The sequence below is a fragment of the Polypterus senegalus genome, chromosome 8 (assembly GCF_016835505.1).
Source record: "Polypterus senegalus isolate Bchr_013 chromosome 8, ASM1683550v1, whole genome shotgun sequence".
Classification (NCBI taxonomy): Eukaryota; Metazoa; Chordata; class Cladistia; order Polypteriformes; family Polypteridae; genus Polypterus; species Polypterus senegalus.
The window spans coordinates 45,017,901-45,041,616 of NC_053161.1; the positions used below are offsets into that span (position 1 = coordinate 45,017,901).

Below are 23,716 nucleotides of genomic sequence, written 5' to 3' on the forward strand. Positions count from 1 at the left end.
AACTTATGCAACTGCCCGAGTAACACTCGGCAATAACGCTGTTAGTGCTTTTACAGCCCAAGTGTTATTCGGCACTAGCATGAAACAAATCTATACCGTTGACCAAGTGACACGTGATACTAACAGTTTTGCATCACTGTTTATACAGCCCGAGTAACGCTTGAGTCTAACGCTAAGGAGGTTAATCCATAGGAGCTGCTAGGGCAAAAGTGCAATGGGAAGCTGGTCTGCTCGCAGGAAGAAATAGATCAACATCTGAGGCAGACATACTGGGACCCGGAAAAAGAGCAGGAGCTGGGAACGTGCAACATCTTAATAGACCCCCCTGAACAGGAAGTGCAGTTTGACTTGTCAGAGCTACAGCTGAAGAAAGTCAGAGAGGTTGTCCGCAAAGCAAGGGCAAATACTGCTCCAGGATCAAGTGGCACTTCATAGAAAGGGAACAAGTATTATCCCAAATTCATGTTACGTGTGTGGAAAATTCTGCGGGTCTTCTGGAAAAGAGGAAAGATCCCAATTTAAGGGAAAGTACCTGAAGTGGTGTGGATCCCAAAGGAGGAAAATTCCACCCAGATAGACCAGTTCCACATTATCTCCCTGCTGTGTGTCAAGGCAAAGATCTTCTTCAGTTCTGTTTCCAAGAGATTGTACACCTACCTGACAAAGGACAACTACATTGATACATCAGTCCAGAAGGGTAGTATTTTAGGGATACAGGTTGTCTGGAACAAACAGGAGTGGTGACACAACTCATCAGGAAGGCCAGAGAGAACAGAAGTAACCTGGCTTTGTTGTGGCTTGACTTCACGAATGCTTACGGCAGAATTCCATACAAGTTTGTGCAGCTTACATTGACAAAACATCATGTCCCCATCAGGATTCATCGATGATTATTAAGACAATTGCAGGATGAGGGTCTTTTCAGGAGCAATAACATCAAGGTGGACAAGGTAAACATTGTCATCATTACAGGGTGTACAATCTCTGTGACGCTATATTAACTAGCCATGAACATGCTCACCAAGTCTGCTGAACCAGAGTGCAGAGGGCTCAGAATGAAATCCACTCAAATAAACCACCCATTAGGGCATTTATGGATGACCTAATAATTACCATGGAATTGATACAGGTTGCCGGTCAATGCAGAAGGGGCTGGAAAAGCTGGTAGATTGGGCCAGGATGTGTTTCAAACCAGCCAAATCATTATCCATTGTGCTGAAAAAGAATAAGGCGGAGGACACGTTCTGGTTTACCATTGCAGGCGCAGCCATCCTAACCATCACAGAGAAACCATTTAAGAGCTTGGGCAGAGTTTTTGAAAGCTCATTGAGGGACACAGCATCCCGTCCAGTGAATCCGTACTGAATTGGATGGCTGGCTGAAAGCCATGGAAAAGTCTGGCTTACCAGGTAGGTTCAAAGCCTGGATTTACCAGCACTGTCCCTCCTTATCTATGAGATCCCATTCTCAATTGTTGAAACCTTGCAGATGATGGTCAGCAGCCACCTCAGGAAATGGTTGGGGTTGCCAAACAGCCTGAGAAGCATCACATTCTACAGCAACAACAACCTGCAACTGCCCTTCAGATTCTTGGAGGAAGACTCAAGTGAACCGATGGTGGCCAACTGAAGAATCCAAGTGAAAGGGGTGGGGGTTGATTTGTTTTCAATCTTTTTTTTTCTCTATTCTATTTGTGTGGAATGATTACAATAAAATCAATAAAATTAAAAAAATAAAAAAAATAATCCAAGTGAGGACTGGCAGTAAGTGGAGGGCAGAGGATGCAGTTTCAGGAAGCAGAGGCAAGGCTGCATCACAGGAGGCTGGTGGGAGTGGCCACTCAAGGCCAAGTCAGGTTAGGATTCTTTCCAACGCCCCAATCAGATACCAGCAGAGGGAAGGATGGGTGCTGCCTAGTGCAGGAGATGAGAGCAACAGTTGAGGAGAGGAGACCCTGCAAGGCTGTGTGAGTGAAGCAGCAGGGAGCTTGGAAGAGATGCCAAAATGTGGTTGAGAAGAAAGTGACTTGGTCTGAGCTCTGGAATAACAAACCTCACCACATTAGTTTTCTCATCCAGGCAGTATATGATGTGCTACCAAGCCCATCAAATCTGCACACACGGGGCATAGCAGAGTCACCAGCTTCCCACAGTATTCCAAGCAAGTAACCTTGCAGCTGTACAAGGGCACTTGGAGAGGGAAGGTATCGATGGAGGCATGATCAGTTCTTGAAGATTATTGCTGAAGTAATCAGCACAGGACTTGGGTGGGAAAAGAGGTGCCAATCTTCCAAGAAGACTATCGCCTTTGTAAGAGCTAGAGAGCAGCCAAATCCCACCAAGAGATCATCATCTGCAAGCATCCTGGCATTAGCAATTGACTGGCAGTTATTGGTGGACCTCGGAGAGCAGCTGAAGTTGCCCAGCCACACTGCAGCCACCACCCTGTGACTAGACATATTCCTGGTGTCTGAATTCACCAAGCAAGTCTTTGTTCCAGAGCTAACAGTCTGTCTTTGTTTAGACAAAACCTTAGATAGGAAGCTCTCCAAGTACGCCAAGCTGGTCAGCATGTGTCAGCAGTCAGAATGGAGAGCTAGGTGTCTCCCAGTGGAGGTTGGGTGCAGGGGATTTGCAGCTTGTTCTTTGGTCAGAGTTTTTAAAGGTTTGGGCATCAAAGGAGAGAGGAAGAGGAGAGCCATCTGCAGTACCATGAAAATGCCAGAGAGAGCCTGGAGATGCCTATGGCTCATTTGAGGAGAAGCTTGGGGTCAGAGTAGGTAGCTATCAGGACACAGGCTGGAGTTTGAACAGCCCTGGTGAGGTCACCTGGAGGAGAATGTATGATATTCAAAGACCTGAAACACTTGATGATTCCTGGAACATTATTGATGTAAGGTCCAGACTGAGGCATCAGCAGATGTATATTCACAGCTTATAATTTATTTTAAATTACAAGAAAGACATGTGTCAAAAAATGGGTGGCTTTGTGTAATTACTTTCCCCTTTGTATTTTATCTGTGAAAGGACCAGAATGACTTAGCTACATCATTCAGTTAAAAGTAACATGCTATTAATATTTTTTTTGTGCAGCACTTTTATTCATTAATGATTGCATTTAGAATGACTGAAAGCTGCTCCATAGAATATGCACTAGCAATAGGAGAGCTTCAGCTTGATAGATGGATTCACTTTTACACACAGAGCAGTGTATAATTACAAATGAAAGAGAGTGGCACTAGACAAGCTATTCAACATTCTGAATATCATCTTTCTGTTGTGTTGTTGACTGCTTCTGTAGGTCAGATATAGAAAGTAAAACATTATACCCAGTAATATTTAACCATCGTTTCATATAGTTCAATGTGTGTTTTCAATTCCCCTTTTGTGCAATTATGTATTTTTTCTTTATAGATGTGCACAAATGTGCACCTGTTTACATCAACATCATTTTTCACATATCTATGCAAACATTACGTCTTGCACATGTCTGTCCTTAGAGTATCTATTCCCTTTGACTATCAGCTCACTCCTTCCCTCAAACTCAGATTTGAAACAGGGGAATAACTATTTCATAAAACTTGGCGGACGGCTGGGGCCCTTACCCGGCTGGGACACCTGGATTATGTATGGACCGGGGGAGAGAGTATTTCCAGGACAGTTTCTCCCCAGGACCAACAGAGGGCAACCCTAGCATGGGAGCTCAACCCTGCTGGGGCCTGTGGCCACTACCAGCGGCGTATGGACATTTTCAGGGCCCAATAAGAGAGCACTTCTGCCACACCATTAACTGTGACTGGAAGAAGCTTGGGCACCTGGAGTCCAATGAGGTGCCCTATAAAAAGGCACAATATACAAAATAACAAACTCTTGCAGGCACTGCAAAATATATATCAAAGTGCCAGACACTGTAAGGAGTAAGCAAAAAAAGCTACATTTTTGTACTTGTTTTTATCGTTATTTCAGTGACATCATTTGATTGTAATTGTTTATGTTTACTTTTTCATGTGCACCGCCATTTTGTACTGTTTTATTTTCATGAGTGTGAGCGTGATATCTAAGATGTTACATGGCTAGGTTGCCATGTGCATTTAACAGAACCTAAACTTTGCTGTGAAATTGTATTGCCATCAAAACTGTTAGAGTTAGAGAGAAAAGACCTGTAAAAGGGAAAAGAAAGTGGGTGATTAGGAAAACAGGCACAATATGGTAACCAGGAAGACAGACACCAGAGAAATGTCCAAGCCAATTCCAGTACCAATGATAATAAGTTAAAGAAGTGCAAGATTGTAAACAGAGAAGTTAAAAAAAAAGCATTTCTACAGTGCCTACTTTTAACTTCTGCTATAAATGAGAAGGAAACGTGCACCATGCCAGTTAATCCATCTAACTACCTAGCACACTTGGTTTACCTTTAAGCCACTCCTGTGTCTTTTTGTCATATATTCTTTTGGATGATGGAACTGATGATACAATAGGCTATTATTTATACTGGATATTTTTGCTTCTTTTAAATATTAATGAAACCAGACCTGCCCTACTTTAAATCGGTGCCAATTTTTCCTTTTACCCACTTGCTTAAGATAATAGTTTTTCTGTAGTTTGTTTCACATCCATGATAATTTTAGGAATATCTCTCTATTATAATAAAAAAATCTTGGGTCGAGACGTGATCTTCTCAGAAGACACTGACGTCCCGCGAGAGACACATTAACGTCCTGCGAGACAAGGCAGTGACACAAAAGGACTGCTGCTGTACAGGCTTTTAAATGGCCGACTTGCAGCACGACAAGCAGAACATGCAAGTCAGCAGCTGATCCGACCGTATCTCCTTAGCGTGCGTTCAGCCCTCCCCTTCACAACGTGCCCCCTTGGGGAGGGATGGGCAAGCAAAGCGAGCAGTGGGCAAAGCCCCCTAGTACTCAAATAAAAATAGCAAACCAGTAATCATTGTTATTCATTTCCATTTTATATACAGGGTGGTCCCGATCTACTTATGCAGTCTGGATAACTTTGATTTATGCAGGGACGATTCCAATTCGGCACGAAGACGATTCTTCATGTCGTCAGTTTGTACACTTCTTGATGGTCCAGGATTTTTCGGGTGATTTTCTATGTAATAAACTTAATAAGTTATAGCGTAATGAAAATTGCATAATTAGATCTGGACCACCCTATATTATTAGTAAAGATTACTCCATGAAATATTCATTTAGGCTGTAAAGAACAATGAATGTTTTACAGTTTATCCAATATTCTCACCAACACCAATACAAATGCTCAGGAGATGACATATATGGTCACATCATCCATCTGATACTATTTTATAGGCACATTCAAGTTCTCTGTTTACAGAAAAAAAACCCTCTGTTAAGGGAGAGTAAACCTTGAGAGAAGAATGGGACATTAAGAAACATTTTTGGTAGGGCTGGCTGAGCAGCTCCAACGGAATATGATGACTGAGCCTCACTGAATGAAGTCATGTAAGTCTGAGATTTGGTCTCTTTACTTGATCCAGGGAAATAAATACAGAATAAAGAGTTTTATTTTGCAGTTTTCAAAAGAAATGAAAATACTATTCCTCTCACTCTGACCCAATTTGTTGTTTGAAACAAAACATTTCCAAGAATGTTTTTGTTTTAGATTACAATTATTGCATTCTTACTGATGGTCCAAAGGGGACAATTTACCCTGCTATTTTATTTTATTACTCAGTTCACATTTGTAAACCTAAGGGAAATGTTTTGTGTTTATAATAAACATGTTTAGGGTTGATTTCGGATGACTCTAGTTTGGAATAACCTGCAGGGAAAAACGTGGGGGTTGGTGGCAGAATTGGCACTCCAGCCACCATAAAAAAACCTCACACTGTTCCACTCCATCTGAACTAGTGTGTTGCTGAGATGTCACCCATTGCATGGATGCACTTGGGTCCTAATCTGGATCCTGAGTTGGTTTGTCGTGTGGTGGATGCGGCAATGCACTGTATTAGTATGTGCTCCTAACCTCCTCCTTCTCATCTGGTTTGGAATCAGCTCCCTTTTTAACTTTGCTTCAACACAGAGGCAGTGCCTTTCCATGATCCTCCCTGGCCTGGGAAGATATCTAATGCAGACTGCTTCTTAGGACTGAATAATGGTTACATTATACACTTTACCTTTGAAATTTTCATAAGCATGCTTTCTGAACCCAACCTTTTGGAATTTCATTTCTAATATGTAGAAGGGTGTTCTAGATGAATAATGTTTGTTCTCATTTCGTTTTTGGGGCCAACCCACTAACTATTCTCAGAAGGGGGGATTTTTAGCTCCCATATTCATGCCTATGGTCATGTCTGCCAAATACACATTCACTCTTGCCATGCTTCCTAGTTTCAATTGCATGACAAATGGACTTGTTTGGCAGCCATTTGAAACCGTTTCGCCGATCTGTTGTTGTACTTAAACAGTCTCTTGAACTTTTTTCTTGGCTCAGCCATTGTTTAGTCTCCCAGTTTTTTTTTTACTTTAAAGCCTTTTTGTACTCTCAGTATTCAGTACTTTTGATTAAACTTTGCTTAATGATTTTGTCAGTTCAGTATATATAAATGTACACATATATATGGCATATATACATAATTATTTTTTTTTAATGATCATCTTTGTCTGTTTTGACCATATCTCCTCACACAACAGCTGTTAGTCGCAAAAAACTGTTAACCGTAATGCTGAAGAGCACACGAAGATCCATCTTGGGAGTCAGAGAGTTGCAGTGAGATGCTGGGTGATATGCCGTTAAACTGGATGATTTTACAATGTCTGTAGTTTTCTTTGGAGACAACAATTAGTTGTAAGTAGTGTATTTTTTCCAGTACCTCCTATTATAGATCAGGTCTCAAAATAACAACATATGATATAAAAGTCTATATGTTATTCAAAGTTGTCATTTAATTCTTTCTCATCTTTTCTTTTATGGTCAACAATTTTATTAAATTTTTTTGCATTTATATACTGGATTTTTAATTAAAAAAAGAAACTTGAATGCAAGCTGCAACATTTGTCAGGAAAGGCTTGAATGGTTTATTATCATTTGTGGCTGTTATTTGTTATACCAAATCAAGAGCACATTACTATTCAACTTGTGCTCTGAATTTTAATTTTATTTTTCATTTCAATCTTATGGTCTTTTTCTTTTTACAATGCAGGATGCAACACCATTATTGGGGCAAAATAATGTGAATTAGTGTAGTCCTAGCAGCTCAGCTTCACAGTTCAATAAGGCTGCATGCACAGAGTCTTATCTTTGGCTGCATAGTGAAGGCCTTTGCGATAGACTTAGGAAAAGAAACTCTTGCTTTGGACTTTGTCCTGTGTTTCATGTTGTAAGATAAAATGTCTTTTGTGTATTGAGTACTACTACATATTTGACTTGTCTCTTGCTTTGTCTTGCCTTTTAGAAAGACCATTAAAATCTCTGCTACTCACAAATTATTAATATCTCTGTTCCTTGGACTCGAGTTCCGCCAATGCTACAACATTAAATTACAAACAAGTCTATAGAATTTATAGGTCATGTTTAAAGATTGATATTCCATTTAATGTAAAGGTCCTAAACATACCTTAAACATCAATACAAAAGCTCCAAATCCATTACAATGACCTTGATTTTTTTCAGGAACAGGGTAACTTTCCAATCTGCTTAGTACTGGCTTATAATTAGTGAGGTCATCATTCAACCATTTGCCCTTCACTGTCTTACTGATGAAAAAAATTAATGAGAATCTTCACCTTTTTATTGAGCGTGTGTACCTCCTTCCTTCCACTCAGTTTGAAATGACAATACCAGGTTGACTTTGTAGGGTGAAAGATCCTGTTGTCATTGACTCACTCATTTTGTGACGTTTATTTTACCATGATACATTTAAGCAATTTGTTGTAACAATCTCTTTACATTTCTCTTTACTGTCCTGAACAAATATTTGGGTTAGGCTGCCAGTGAGTGCATATAGTAGGTTCTATGATATTTGTTAACCTCAATGAACCTGAATTATTTGCATTTGGATTTTGATACATGATAAAAGGTTAAACAATAGACTTGATTTTATAGCGAAAATTGCATTTTCCAGCTGCCACTTGTTAGTATTAGGGTATAGCTTTTAAACTGTTCAATTTACAAAAACAAATCAATATTTTCTTGGCTTACTGTATATTTTAGTTAGTCATTGATAAGTAAAATCCTGCTATGCATGTTATTAATGTTACAGATGTGTAGCATCATATTTTTTTTTATATTTTTATTTATTTAAGACACATAGTAGATAGGTAGTAATGTAGACTCCTGAAATGTCCATTGAGTATATTAATGCATATTGGGTGTTGTTTTATTTTTTTATATATATATTCTGTTGCAAGACTCTTTAGTCGAAGATGCTAAAGCAAGTGATGAGTACCCTGGTGGACAAGGATACTGCATTCATGCAAAAACAGCAAGAGCAGCACCAAGGCTCACAAAGGACCTAGATGCTAAAGAAGACCAGGGAACTAATAGTGATGAAGCAAGTGCCATACCAATGTGGGAAGTGCCCTGCAGACATACTATACCCAGAAAGAAGAGATAATTGTGACCTGCATAGAAGCATGAAGTGCTTCTCAAGGATGACAACAGGTAAGATACTCAAAATTTGAGAAAGGTACCTGAGAGTCAATTAACAGAGATAGTGGGGATACAAAAGATTTGCTAGAGATGGTAACACTGACAAAAAAGGTTCAGTGCATAGTCTCAAGCAATGGGTAATGGACCATGTTGTCATCTTAAAGGTATGGAATGGCAGAAGACCTGAGGAAGCACATGGATCCGAAATGTAAGAGTAAGGAGTAGATCTAAAGAGCTGCTTGAGGGACTTGGCCTTTCAAGAGCAACTAATGGTTTAGGAGTGCACCAATAGTGGGAATTACTAAAATGTTTTCCTATAGTCCATGATGCAAAAGTATGGCAACTTACAACTCTGGAATTGATTAAGCTAAACAAGAGCTGATGATGAAGTTTGATGTTGCCTCACCACCAGGGCCTAGGGTCTAAAACAGAGAGAGAAAAAACGAAGGGTATACATCGTGTGTTGTATTACGGTAAGCCAACCCGAAAAGCATACAGAGGTGTCGTGCCCATATACTACGGTGTCATACATGGTATATAGCTCAATGTACTTTACAAGATGTTAAATACTTCTTGAGTGGTACCACTTTTGTTTATGTTTTTCCTTTTTATGTGTTATTTTGGATGTGGACGACTGTTACAAGAGTTTCCTCCTATGACTAACCCACTGGACTCAGTGAAAACTAACTTAAACCAAAAGCCCAAGTCAGACAAATTATGTCTATAGTGTACTCTTTGTCTGTGTCTTTTTCATGCCCATAGCTGGGCTCCCTTCGTCCTTCTGCTAATCTATTGCTGCCTCTGTATTCCCTTTGCAAAATATGTAATATCCTGATAGTTCCTATAAAATAATGAAGCATAAAAGTATGAAAACAATTATTGGAAAGACATGATATAAATAGATTAAAGTATGCAAGTTAATAAATAATTCAAGGTTGCAGTTAACTGAGCTTAATTCAGGCACTAGTTAGGTATCAACCTTAAGCAGGTCACAAATTCATCTCAAGGCTCTCATACACAAAAGTGTACTTTAAATTCGTCAGCCACTCTAACATACAAATCTTTGAGATGTGGAAAGAAGCTTAAGATGATGAAGGGAAAATGTCAATTTCTACACAGACAGTAACCAAGCCAAGTTCTGAACCAGGCTCATCAGAGGTGTGAGTACCAACCAGTGACTACAATGGAGTTTATTAAACTATTTCCATATATTATTATAGAAGGAAGAAAACAATAGTGCTATTGAGCAGGAAGAAAACTACAAAAAGCGAAAACCTATGATGTTGGAAAAATTTATATTAAATAATATGAAAACATGGGTTTTGACTCAGTATTTTAAATTTAGCGGGTTGGATGATGGATGGATGGATGAATCAAAAAGAACAGAAATTAGTACAATGCTCCAGTGCTGATTTGACCATTGAGATGAATGCTGCGAGATGCCAAAAACAAAAATACAAATGTAAACAAAATCAATAAGGAATCAACAGCATTCCAAGTAAATTTAGAAATGTGGGACACTATCATAGCAAATGGAATTAGAAGCAGGATTACTTAATATTGAAAGTATGATAATCCTGTTAAATACTCTAATCAAGGTTTTAACTAGTTTTACAGAAACCCACTAGCATAAAACTTAGACATGTACTGTTGTTAAACTGCCAAACCTCTTACTAGGCATAAATGGCCTGCTGATATTTAACCAAATGATATTTAAACAAACAACAAGAAAAACTCCAGTAATAAACAAGTAAACATGATTTATTTTAAATGAATTTGTTCTCTTACTAAATGAGGAATGGATATCTTGAGAATTAACTACCACATAATGAACTAACATACACAAAATTATAATCTGCTCTTTTTCCTTTATTTTCATAACATATATTAAAATACATTTAGAATATTGGAGTAATTGTTTAGATTTTGATAATATACAAACCTAGACCAGCAACTAAAGTTAACCTGAGGAGCTACAAATATCCTACCTTTTTAAATAATGTATAATATGCTGTACAGTATGTAGGCAAAGGATGAAAATTCATAGTAGTCATGCTATCCCATATTATTAGCCTAGCTTCAACCTTTCTAAATAAAACATACAAATCTCCCAGAACCCAAACTCGCCATGTCATTTGAAGGTTAACATTGGAGATGACTACAAATGTAGATTTCTTTACGAAACAACATGAAACAGCATGTACCAGTGAATCAGAGCAAAAGTGGTGTCCTCAAGAATGCAGTGGGGACCTCCACATTACTGCAGTTTTTACGCCAGCCTTCACAGAAGTCATGTATTACCGTGGAGAACCTCTTTTTTTTCTCTCTCCCACTTTGATGAGATGGAGCATTCAAACATAAGTAATTCACACAAGAAGTGGTAAACGAAAGCATCACCTTAGCAACTCAGGCCTCCACTCAGCATTACTAATTCTCATTACATAAATATTTTATTCTTTTATAAAATTTCAGGAACATTTTTCCTGTTTCAGAGAGATAATAGAAATGATGAAATTAAACATCAAAGGCACAACTCCACCTGATTTAATCAAGAACAATTTAAAAAAAAAAACTGCTATCAGATTCTAAATATTCCCTTAAATGACTTAGTAATTTGGCCATTGAGTTCATTTTTCTATTCACAATCAAAATGCCCTCTTCAAATGCAAAAGTGACTGTTTGATGAATGATGCAATCAGCATGAGCAATTCTAACTTAGAATACATAAATTCATCCTGACCCGGGTACAAAGTAATTTGTATGCTGCAGACCACACCCAGACAATGCATGTGCACGGGAAGGAAAAGCTGATGTTCTGTGCTGCACTAATGTACTTGATTTAAGTGGCTGGCTATCTCTGACTCTCGCACATGCACACACAAGAAGAGAATATGTAAACTGGCCTCTCTGAACGGATTTATAGTGCTTACGCCTAAAAAAAGATTGTCCTGACAAAATAAGAGACTCTTTCGCCTTCTTGACGTGAATCATCTTTAAATGAAATGCTGCCAATAAGGAATAATAAAAATCACCCCTGACAGATACACTTAATCAAATAGTGTGTGCGACCCACGATTTGTGAGTTTGAGTGTGTGTGTGTGTGTGTATGTGCGCGTGTACGTGTGCATGTGTGTGGTTTTGTCAGTTTTACTATAAAAACAGTTAAACACTCGTTATTTGTGAAGCAGGGATATTCTGATCATTCTGATCCCTGATAAACATTCAGAAGAAACAGCGCTATTCCAGTGTTTTCCTCCATTTCGGCAAACAGGACTAATGTCCTTGCTGAAACAGATCGCCCTTTAATGAAATGCTTTCAATACGGAATAACATAAATCACCGGGCAGCTTTCGGTCAATGATAAACCAGCGTCTGTTGAGGTGAAAAAATGGGAGGTACTGTGGTTGCTATCAATGCTTCCTGGTAACTCAACTTTTGAGAAGAATCTGTCATGGGAGAGACAAGAGGGAGCGAGTGAGGCGGGTGCATTGAGCCGGGGCGGGACAAAGCGAGGCAAGGAGGCGGGTATCTGTGCGAGTGTTTTAAATAATGAAAGGAAAAAAAGTGCTTTGAAATCGAGGTCCCCCAACCGAGACGGTGTATGAAACAATATGTGGCAGACAGGCATATGCTACTTATATAAAATACATACAATAATGACAACAATTTTGAAGCAATGATGAAGCGATGGGGAGATGCTAAACTTAGGTGGCCATGCTGTGCCTGCCCATAAATTCCAACCGATCTATTCAAACCAATGTACAGTATATATCTGAACCAACCTATATATCCAAACGGATATATCTCAACCAATGTATATATCTGAACAGATGTATTTCTATCTATCTATCTATCTATCTATTTCTATTCAAACCAATGTATATATCTAAACCAATGTATCTCAACCCATATATATATATCTGAACCAATTTATATATTTACAAACCAATCTTTTTTTCCTGAACGGCCCCTCATAATATATATATATATATATGTATATACAGTATATAGTAGATGTCCCATAGGACAGTCAGGCATCCCGCCCACAAAGGAAGTATAATGGAAGGCTGGATTAAATAGTGGAAATAACCAGTCAATTAAATGATTGAAAAAACAATTTTCTACATAAATATCTGTTTTTCCTGACATTGAGATTGTGTGCTACTTTGAAACAGAAGTATCATTCTGGCAGCTCATTTCCCATGAAGTTTAAGGAGTATGCTGCCTTGGTGGCCTTTTCAAATTTAGTGAGGTCTTTATCAGTGGTGAGTGAAAATCAAGATGCAGTATAATGTCTTGTGAAGAGTGTAGTCCTGATATTTACCTTCTTTTCTTTTTTCAGATTACTGTGGCTACCATTAAGGAAAGAAATCGTGATAGATTTTTCTTTGCTGGTGTGTGTTCTATGGACTCAGCTGAGAAAAGTGAGAACCGAAAGTGCAAACAACAGACTGTCCTATTTTTAATATAGATGATGACCTTAAGTCCCATTGTTAAGGTGAAAAGTTCAGGCTGGACATATGGAGATAATATTATAGAGAAAACTCCAGGGTCCATTGTTAAAGCTTCTCACCCGAAAACAACCATGTAGCACTAAGCATGAAAACTATTTTACGTACTTCAAAAAAAAATATTTTTTTTAGTAATTATGTTGAGCATGGGGTGTCTCTGGGGCTGATTGGTACCTACACTAACTGTGCAACCAGGTGACTGCAGGACAGTGAAAGGCTGGCAAACAATTGAAAACACAATTTTCTAAACACTGTTATCATGCTGCTAGCTTGTTTTTGATGAAGTGGAATCCACATCATTAAACTGGAAGGCTCATGTTGCACACACACACCCAAGTGTTAACTAAGAACACTGCAGGGCTAGTTGAGCCAGCACCATCAGCCAAAAACGTGTCATCAGTAACTGGCATGAATATTTTTCTTATTATTTTGAGAATGTTTAAAAACTGGAAAAAATGCTTAAGAAGACAAAACAGAGGATTGTACAAAACATTTCGATAGTAAGTTCAATTACTCATTTTGCACAACAACTATTTGGGCTTTGAAAATATCAGCCATCACCCGGGGAGACTTTTGTTTTAAACTGTGTATTATATACCTACATTTTAGAGGTTCAACATAATCTGAAATTTTTATCATGCAGCTGAATGGTTCCTTTTTATTTTTTTAATAATATCTTAAGAAAATGCAGTAATGCCTGCTATTATAATTTTTGTTCAGTGGGCAAACAGTTGCAAGCAACATGGGCATTATTAAGATGGCACAGGGATTATTCCTAGGTATGCCTCCATAAGAGAGCAAAATAACTAATTAAACTGGAAGTGAGAGAGCACTCTTTGCATACCAGCATGTGAAGAAAGAAACTACTAGAAAATAGAACAAACAGATTACAGAAATGGTGCTACATACAAAAAACTTTTGAGAGGTCAAAATGGGCCACAAAAACTCCAGGTCATAGAAGTGGTTGTGAAAGTTGGAATCATGCTGCACATTTAAAAGAAAAGTTGAACAGGACTGTCAAGCAGACAGCCTTCTTCAAGCCTTAATTTCTGACCAAGACAGAGAAGGTTATGGGAGAACCAACCTGAGAGCCTAGTCTGTTTCCATTGGTAGTTGGAGTAATCTATGGTATCACTTTTCAAGAAATAAAAGGACCTTTGGCTTTTCTCCCAGGTTTGTTTAAAACACAGAAGGGTGTTCTCTTTCATTTTTACTGATTGTTGGGGTGTGTACCTCTTTTCCAGTGAACAATGAGTCATTCTAATAAAATTTGAAAAAATATTTTCACTCTTGAACAGGGCAAGGATAGTTTAAACATTTAATGACTAATTAATGTCTACTTCTTTAAACATTCTAAATGTCTGCCAAAGACCCAATGACAAGGTCATCAGTAGAGTCCATCGGAGTCTGGTCCTTGGACCATTACTTCTTCTGATTTAGTGACACTGATTCCAGTATAGTCAGTAAACTTGTCAAATTTGCATATGAAAGTAAAATTGAAGGGATGGTAGATGCTGAAGAGGCAACAAAAACAATTCAAAAAGACCTGGACAACCTTCAGAACTGGGCATACACCTGGAAAATGCAGCTTAACGTAAAAGAGTGCAAAGTGCTACACATGGTTAAACGGTCTATGAGGTTAGCTGGGAAGATTTTTGCCACAACCGATACACTCAGCCCAACATTAAATCACTCTTTATATAGCATTTGCTTTGGAACATTTTACTTTGAATCAGCTCAAAAATCAATCAAAGAACAATCTCAGCTGGTTATTTAACAAGCAGACAAAATAATAAAAATAAAGCCAACATGATTTAAAAAAACTAATATCAACGATCATTTATACTGTAAATATATGGCTGCATGTGCTTCCTCTTTAGCCAATGGATTTGGAATGCTTTTAACCAAAGAGTCCATAAAATAAGTTGACACTCAATCAATCGATTAAAAAAATCTGCATCTATCCTCATCCCAATGCACTCTGCAGAACATGCAAGAACATAATATAGCATCAAATATACAAGCTGATGAGTATAATGAAGATAAAATATGAAATACAAATTAAAACAGTAAATGAAGCACCAATTTATACTAGGAGCAGCTAGGAAAATTTCAATATAATCATCAAAAGGAGCTTTAAAAATGAAATAGTTAAAATGTCCATTCCCAAGGACAAGAACTTGGACAAAGAGAAAAGTTAAAGTTATAGGTTTACTGAGACTTTTTCAGGGTACGTTATGTCAATGACAGTAGTATCACCAGTGCCAGTCATTTCAATTTCTGGGGTGGTGCCAATTAAGAAAGTCAATTTCACTTTGTCTCAGACAGTGCACACTGTGCTCTACATGCTCCTCATGCCCTTAACAACGTGTTCCTTCTGCGGTGCAGGCATAGATTTGCTATGCGATGAGGGGGGATGGAAAAGGTGTCAAGGCTGCTGATAGGTTATTTTGGTGGGACCCGTTCATCTCACCATTCTACCATCAAAAACTGCATTGCAAGTGAAGTGCCAACAACTGGGCAAGGACTCATCAAGGAGTTTTTCAAAATAAAAAGGCAAAAGCTGTCAGGCACTCAATACTGCAAAAGGAAATGAAAGAAGAAAAGAGGTATAAACATTTCTGTCCTTATGTAAATTCATACATACTATAAGCACAAATGTAAGACAAATGAGCTTGCTTTGCAACATAATGAATATGCAAAGTTAGCCTGCAGGCTGCTAATTGCCTGCTTGTACTTAGCTACCTATACTTTATTTTCTTTATATACATAACAGTGCTATCTAGACATCACCAAGTTCAATAGTGCTCAGAGAAGTTTTAAGGAAAAGACTGCACATTCAGTCTGAAGTTACTGAAATGTCGCAATCATTGCCATATTAATCCTACTACCTAAGCATGCCTCCATGGCCATATTAAGTCAATAGGGAATATGTCCCAGAATTTGATTGTGTTTATATTCCTTATCATTTAATAGTTGCAATCAGTGACATGTGTCAGTAATATTATAATAAAAACAGGAGTGGTCTCCCCTAGACTTTCTCGTATAATCAGAGGTGGGGATGGATATTTGAGGAGTAAAACCGCAAGGCAATGGTTATATTTTTATATTATGTACATTAAAGAACTATCCATCCATCCATCCATCCATTTTCCAACCCGCTGAATCCGAACACAGGGTCACGGGGATCTGCTGGAGCCAATCCCAGCCAACACAGGGCACAAGACAGGAACCAATCCCGGGCAGGGTGCCAACCCACCGCAGGACACACACAAACACACCAAGCACACACTAGGGCCAATTTAGAATCGCCAATCCACCTAGCCTGCATGTCTTTGGACTGTGGGAGGAAACCGGAGCACCTGGAAGAAACCCGCGCAGACATCGGGAGAACATGCAAACCACGCAGGGAGGTAAAGAACTATCAACAACAAATCAAATCAAATTAATAATATATTGAACAATTATTAAAAAAGTAGAGTTGAATAAATCAGACTCTGCAGCTGCATGAATAAAAGGTAAAGTTCCACTTCCAGTTAATGGAAATAGCCCCAAAGTTAATAGAAATTTACGTTTTGTACCTAATACTTGTATGCACAATTTGGTTGACCTAAGTGAAAGCGTACTCAAGTTACTGTGTTTACAGACACAGACAGACACACAGACATAATTCCAAAAATAGTATTTTCGGACTCAGAGAGATCTAAAATGTCGAGATTCAGCAAAATCTCAACATCAGATCTTTGGACTATTACAATACTTTCTTCGTATATGAGAAAGTAAAAAGGTATTGGTGGAACTACTTGGGTGTATTTTATAGCGCTGTCACTTATGTCATTTCAGATGCACGTTTATAATATCAAGAATCACCCTCAACACACACATCTTCATCAGGTGTCTCGAACAATGTCATGTCAGTCCTTACATTTTGTTAGATGTCAGTTGTGAAAACTCTGCAAGTATTGCTATGTTTATATAATGTATAATGTAAATAGCTTTTTGAGATAATTGTGTTCTTTCAATTATTATTACATTCATATATTTATGATTATGCATTTGCCTCAAAGCACCCAATTAAGATATATACCATTATTATTATTATTATTATTATTATTATTATTATTATTTATATTTACCTTTCATTAACTTTGCACATGTTTAGTTTGTCATTACTTTGTTTTATTGTACTAAACAAAGGCACCTGTGTTTTTTACATTCATTGTTTGTGCAGTTATTTTAGCATGTTTTTTTGTTTTATGGGCAACATCAGTGATGAACCTTTGCCTGCATCCTCCATGGGTTTCGACCAGCATAGTGAATAGTGGATAGTTTTCAAAATTTGTAAATGAAGGCATAACACCTGAACTTTAATCATTGTCTTTTTAGGAGCTTCACTAACAGACCTAGGAAAAGAATTTCCAGGGAGCTGTAGCCACATATCTGAACGAGCATTTGCCAACTGTTGTGCAACATGTTCTTGTAAATTCAAAAATGTTTGGTGTCAGAAGATTTCATGGTCTGTGCCAAGTATTCTTTTCTGTTGAAACAAACAACATTAATTTCACTAACAAGGTGCTGAAGATGACTTGATATCCCAGAGTCACTGTAAACAAGGCAACTACACGGTAAGGTGACCACAAAATTTGGTAGGATCAAAGAGCCATTCGGTATGTGGTGTAAAATGGTGAAACTTCTTGCAGAAGGACCATTAAAAATGGAACTGAGTAGTGATACATGTAAGATTAAATAGCTCATTCAGTCAAGAGAAGTAAAATTAAACTGTGTAGATATTTTATGATTGATAAAGTGAAGTTTTGAAACCAAATCATTTCAAAATCTAAGTTACTGTCAAATTATGACTCCATGGCCAATCACTGGGTAAGTGCTTATCATTTTATAATGAACATGATTTAACAAGATAGGTCGACTACTTGAAGTGCCTAGCCGAATCTAAAAGAAGTAGTTCAGACTACTTACTATTAAGTACATCACATCTGCTCCACTCATATTATCTGGTCAATCATCAGTTAAAAAATAAAACTTCTAATATTTATATAACCAATTTATACTAATGTCCTAACTGGTCTTTTTACAACTGCAAGTTTTTTTCACAATGCATTCAATACTTGTTATAATTAAATTTTTCTAATGCTTGTAACATGTGATTCAAATAGTTAAAAGATGTAATTATTTGCAGTTTAATTTCTCAGTTACCCCCTCAGAGTGTCACTTCACATAAATAAAGATAAAAATTTTCAAATGATTAAACATTTCTTATAGAATAATTTAATATTCCTAAGAGTTTTTACAGTAGAATTATGCTTAACCAAATAGAAAGGTACAGTAACTCCTCTCAGCTTACTGTACCTCATAAGTCAGATGCAGCTGTTGGTTGCAAATCAATTAAGTTTTTTCACAATGCATTCAATAATTGTTATAATTAAAAGAGGGAAAATTAATTTTAATAAAATTTTATTGTGTTTACAAATGAAAACTGCAATTGGCACCAAAGGAATTTATGAAGTGAACTAAATTGACCTGCAAATAAATTTCAAGCTAGCATCCTTTCCAGCTTATCTATCACCTCAATGCTTTGCTACCATGCCCCTTTGAAAACAATAAATAACCAAAATTAGACTGGTAAGGAGAAAATGGGGCTACTCCCACTGTATCTTAAAGCTTACAAAAGAAACAACCTCATGCAACAAAGTGCTGTCTAACGAAACAAGTGGACTGGTCAATGCAGACTATCTGGGACAAAGGCAGATATCAGCGATCCACTTTCAAAACCAGCTAAGGGTGTCAAAGGACTGAGCACTGTGAGACAGCATTACTAACCTCTACACCACTGTGCTGCTGTCTGGAGATCAGGTAAATAACTTAGTATCAGTGATGTATGTTTATGAGGATTTATGGCTTCTTTGCTATTATGTATGAGGCGATAGATCAATAAGTAAGGACTGCATTGCTTTAATCTGAATGCTGAACTTATCTTTTTAAATTAGCAAAATACTTTAATTCCTTTTAAGCTAATTGCTTTCTTAAATTGTAACATCTTCATCATCAAAGTATATTTGTAAAAATTCAACTGAATAATACATTTTTCTTTATAAAAGTGGATGCTTCCTTCACAGCTCTATAGCTCGGGGTTTGCCTTCTGTGAGGAGTTTGCTATTGTCCCTGCGTATACATGCCCCCCATTCTTCCAGACCGTTTCACATCTCAAAGTGTGTGCGTGTTTAGTTGAGTGGCAGCTCTAACACTGCCCGACATGAGTAAGTGTGGGCATTTGTGTGACTCTGCTCTGTGACGTTCAGATTTGGCTCCTGCCTTGTGCAAAATACTTGTGGAAGAAGCACCGGCTTCCAAAAAACCTTAAATGGAACAATTTCTTTCAGTAAATGGGTAAATAAAATTATTTATGAATGCCACATTTCCATGAATTCTCATTTAATTAATTAATTTATTAAGCTTCTCCTTGATTTTCCTGCCAAGTTAATGTCTTGTCATCTCCTGGGAGAAGCAGAAATATTGCAAATTAAATTCCCTATATTTTTAGGACATATTATACAGTAAGTAAATTGTTCCCAGTGTATTTCTGCCAAACAGCACTGACTGTTTTAGATTTCTTTCTTAATATTACTGTGATTCACTTTATACTTGCCTACTTTATCTTTTATTTATTTAGCAAATGTACAGAAGTCATAAATTTAATGCAGACAGAGAGAGCAAAGCCCAGCCATATTTCAAATAATATACAGTAGCTTGTCACATCTTATAACACTTAGCGAGCACCCGTACTGCAAAAGATAAATGCTCCCTAAAAGGCAGAGTGCAATAACTCAACAGTATTTCTGTTTAAATACAATTGTAAATTATAGGTTTCTCACATTATTGCAATTTTAAATCAAAAAGCTCCCTTTTCAATTTTTTAACAAAAGCACTATATCACATAAAGATAAAATTTTGCACCTGTTTAGCAGAGCAAGCTCCATCTAAGCCTTGCCGATCCATGCTGACTGCAACTCTCATATCCTGAACAATTTTGTTACCAGTTTACTTACCTTGACAGTTCTATAAAACTGTCTCCCGGCTCAGGGAAAATGCTCTCCTGTAATGTTCCAGTAACCAAGTTGGATGTGATTCCTGTTGTCCAGTTTAAAAAAGCAAAGCTTTTCAAAGTTCCCTAGAATGCCTGTCTTTAGAAAGAGGAAAACGGCTCCCATCTACTCTCCTGCCTCTCCTTCTACTCTGAATAGACGGAGTGAATGAAATCCAGCAGGAGGTGGTCTAGGTTTCCTATTTCACTGCGTGCTGCACTGCTTTCATACACTCCCAGCTTAGTAGACAGCAGACAGATAACCCAGCCCAAAAATGTATTGCTGGCCAAACACATATGCTGCCGCAGATTTCCAGAGCAATAAGAAAGAACCTTAAATTAAAAAAAAAGAATACATAACATTGCTAAGAGAGGCAATTGTCCAATATATATTTTTAAAATGTAAAAGTATTTACACAGTAAAGTATGAACTTGTAGTGCCTTTTGAGAGTACTACTTTAAACCCCGAATTTAGATGAATAATATAGTTGATTCCTTCAGACTTTTTAAGTGGCGTTTATGCAACTGCAGTGCTCATTTCTCTATTCCTAGTGTATCTTCTACTAAAAATAATGAGATGTGAAAAGCCAACAAATAAGCTCACACGTTTTATTTTTAAACCAACACTATTAATTAATGCATTTACATTTCTATATCTACTCTCTAAATTCATATTTTCGTACAAATTGAAACTTTTTTTTAATCATTACTGTTCAACAATTTAAATCATCAACTGTAGAGTGACCTCAGTATTTCGTAAGGAAAGGGATGCACTAAAATTAAAATTAATCTGACAGTCTAGAATACTGTATGTGCTCGAGGTCAATATTAAAAGATGGCAACTTTTTTTTTTTAAACAGTTGACATTCAGTGTTTTGAAGTGTCAAGATTTATAGGCTGTATATTTTACACTATGAAAAACAGCATGTTCAGCACTGAGATCAGATTGCCAAAGACATGCTCTGTTTATTGCTCTGCTCACAGGATTAAATTATAACTGGTATGACTGACTGTTGTGCTGCATTCCCTGCAAACAAGACCTGGGAAAAATGAAGATGGAGTATGGGGACAACTGGAAAAGACATCTCATTTACCATTGATGTGCTTATTTTATACTCAGCCTGTTACTTAAGTTGAACAAATGGCCTCCATCCAGTTTATGCACATGAAATATTGGCATCAGTAAAATATTTTATTATAATTTTTTCAGGAAATATAGACCATGCAGTATTGAGGCTGCTTAATACAGTTAACTTTTGTTGGGGGCTTACAGACACCACTGGCAAAACCAAAAAGCAACGGGAACAAAGCGCTAGTACATAAGATGGCACACTTGGGGCACTTTGAAGTTGTCAATCAAATCTATAGGATGTGAGAATGAAACTACAGTATCCAGAGAAAATTCCATGTAGGCAAGGTGGAATAATAATTGTACAGTGTCTATAACAAAAAAAAAATATTTTCAACCCCCTTTGGAACTTTTCAACATCCCTTTGGATGTTTTCACATTTTATTATTACATAACGTATCACATTAGATGTTTTTTTTACATTGATCAACAGAAAAAGACTCTTTAATGGCAAAGTGAAAAATTATCACTGTAACATGATCTAAACAAATTACAATTATAAAACATAATAATTGATTGTATAAGTATTCAAATCAGTATTAAGTAGATTTACCTTTAGCAGCCATAACAGCCTTCAGTCTGTGTTTGCAGGTCTCTATCAGCTTTGCACATCTGTACACAAACATTTTCCTCCACCCTTCTTATCAAAACTGATAAAGCTCTGTCAGGTTACATGGGGATCATGAGTGAATAGTCTATTTCAAGTCCAGCCACAAATTCTTAACTGGATTGAGATCTGGGATCTGACTCAGCCACTCCAGGACATTAACATTGCTGTTTTCAAGTCATTCCTGTGTAGCTTTGGCTTGCTGGAAAATATTTTTTTGTCCAAGGCACAGGTTTCTTGCAGACTGAATCAGGTTATCCCTCTGGGATTTCCTTGTATTTTGCTTCATTCATTTTACTCTCTACCATCACAAGTCTTCCAGGGCATGCTGTAGAGAAACATACACAAGAGCATGATATTTCAACTACCATGCGTCACGTTGGGGATGGTGTATTTCTGAAAAAGCTGCATTGTTCAAACATGGTGTGTAGTCTAATGAGTAAAAAGGCTCACTTTTGGTCTCAGCAAACCATAGAATTTTCCATGTGCTTTCCAGCAAACTCTAACCAAGATCTCATCTGTGTGTTTTTAACATTGGCTTTCTCTTTGCCATTCCCATAAAGCTGTGACTACTGAGACACCCAGGCAACAGTTGTTGTCTACACAATCTTTCCAGTCTCAGTAACTGTAGCCAGTGCCTCCTTTAGAGTTTTCATCTCTTCAGAGTCAGGTCTCTCGGTGGGATCTCTCACTAGCCTTCTTCTTGTGCAATCACTCAGTTTTTGTGGATGGCCTTCCCTAGACAAATTTACAGCTGTGCCATATTATTTCCATTACTTAATGAATTGTTTAACTGGACTCCAGGGGATATTCAGTGACTGGGATATTTTCTTGTCTCTGTCCCCTGACTTGTGCTTTTCAATGACCTTTTCAAAGAGTTACCTGGAGTGTTCTTTAGTCTTCATTGTGTAGGTTATACCACAATACTAACACACCACAAATTATACCTTCAAGATAAGGGGTATTTATACTACAATTAGCTGAAACCCCCTGGATATAGACAGGTGAGCTACACTGAACTGAATATGGGACCAACTGGCCGCACTAGTGATGATTCAGATTTGTCAAATTAAAGTGGGTCAATACTTATGTCATCAATAATTTTGTATATTTGTAATTAATTTACACCACTTTGCATAAATCAATTTTCCCTTTGACGTAAGAGAATATTTTTGTTCTGTTGACCAAAAAAAAAAAACAAAACAAATGAAATTTATTCTAATTTAATGTTGTATAACAATAACATGTGAAAACTTCCACTAGGGAAAAAAACTTCCACTATAGGCAATGTATGTAATGTAAAATGCAAAGGTTTTTTTTTTTCTAATGCTTGTAACGTGTGATTCAAATAGTTAAAAGATGTAATTATTTGCAGTTTAATTTCTCAGTTACCCCCTCAGAATGTCACTTCAAATAAATAAAGATAATTTACAAATGATTAAACATTTCTTATAGAATAATTTAATATTCCTAAGAGTTTTTACAGTATAATTATGCTTAACCAAATAGAAAGGTACAGTAACTCCTCTCAGCTTACTGTACCTCATAAGTCAGATGCAGCTGTTGGTTGCAAATCAATTAAGTTCTTTACTAAAAAGCCTTTTAAACTGGCCCATCGCCAGCATGTAAAAACCATCGGGAAAACGAATGTCATTCATGTGGTGGGACTTATTTAAAATTCATACTTAAAGCACAGCGAGTGGAATACAGTATATCAATATCCAATACCATGAAATGTGC

General features: G+C 37.3%; 1 protein-coding gene across 1 annotated transcript in view; it reads right to left on the minus strand.

Moving 5' to 3' along the window:
* sema3c (sema domain, immunoglobulin domain (Ig), short basic domain, secreted, (semaphorin) 3C) overlaps window positions 1–20,433 on the minus strand; it is a 161,938-nt gene extending 141,505 nt beyond the window's left edge. Inside the window, exon 1 of the mRNA XM_039761054.1 lies at window positions 20,206–20,433. The gene's annotated coding sequence lies outside the window, so the exon portion shown is untranslated. The remainder of the gene's footprint in view (window positions 1–20,205) is intronic.
* Between the last annotated feature and the right edge of the window lie 3,283 nt (window positions 20,434–23,716).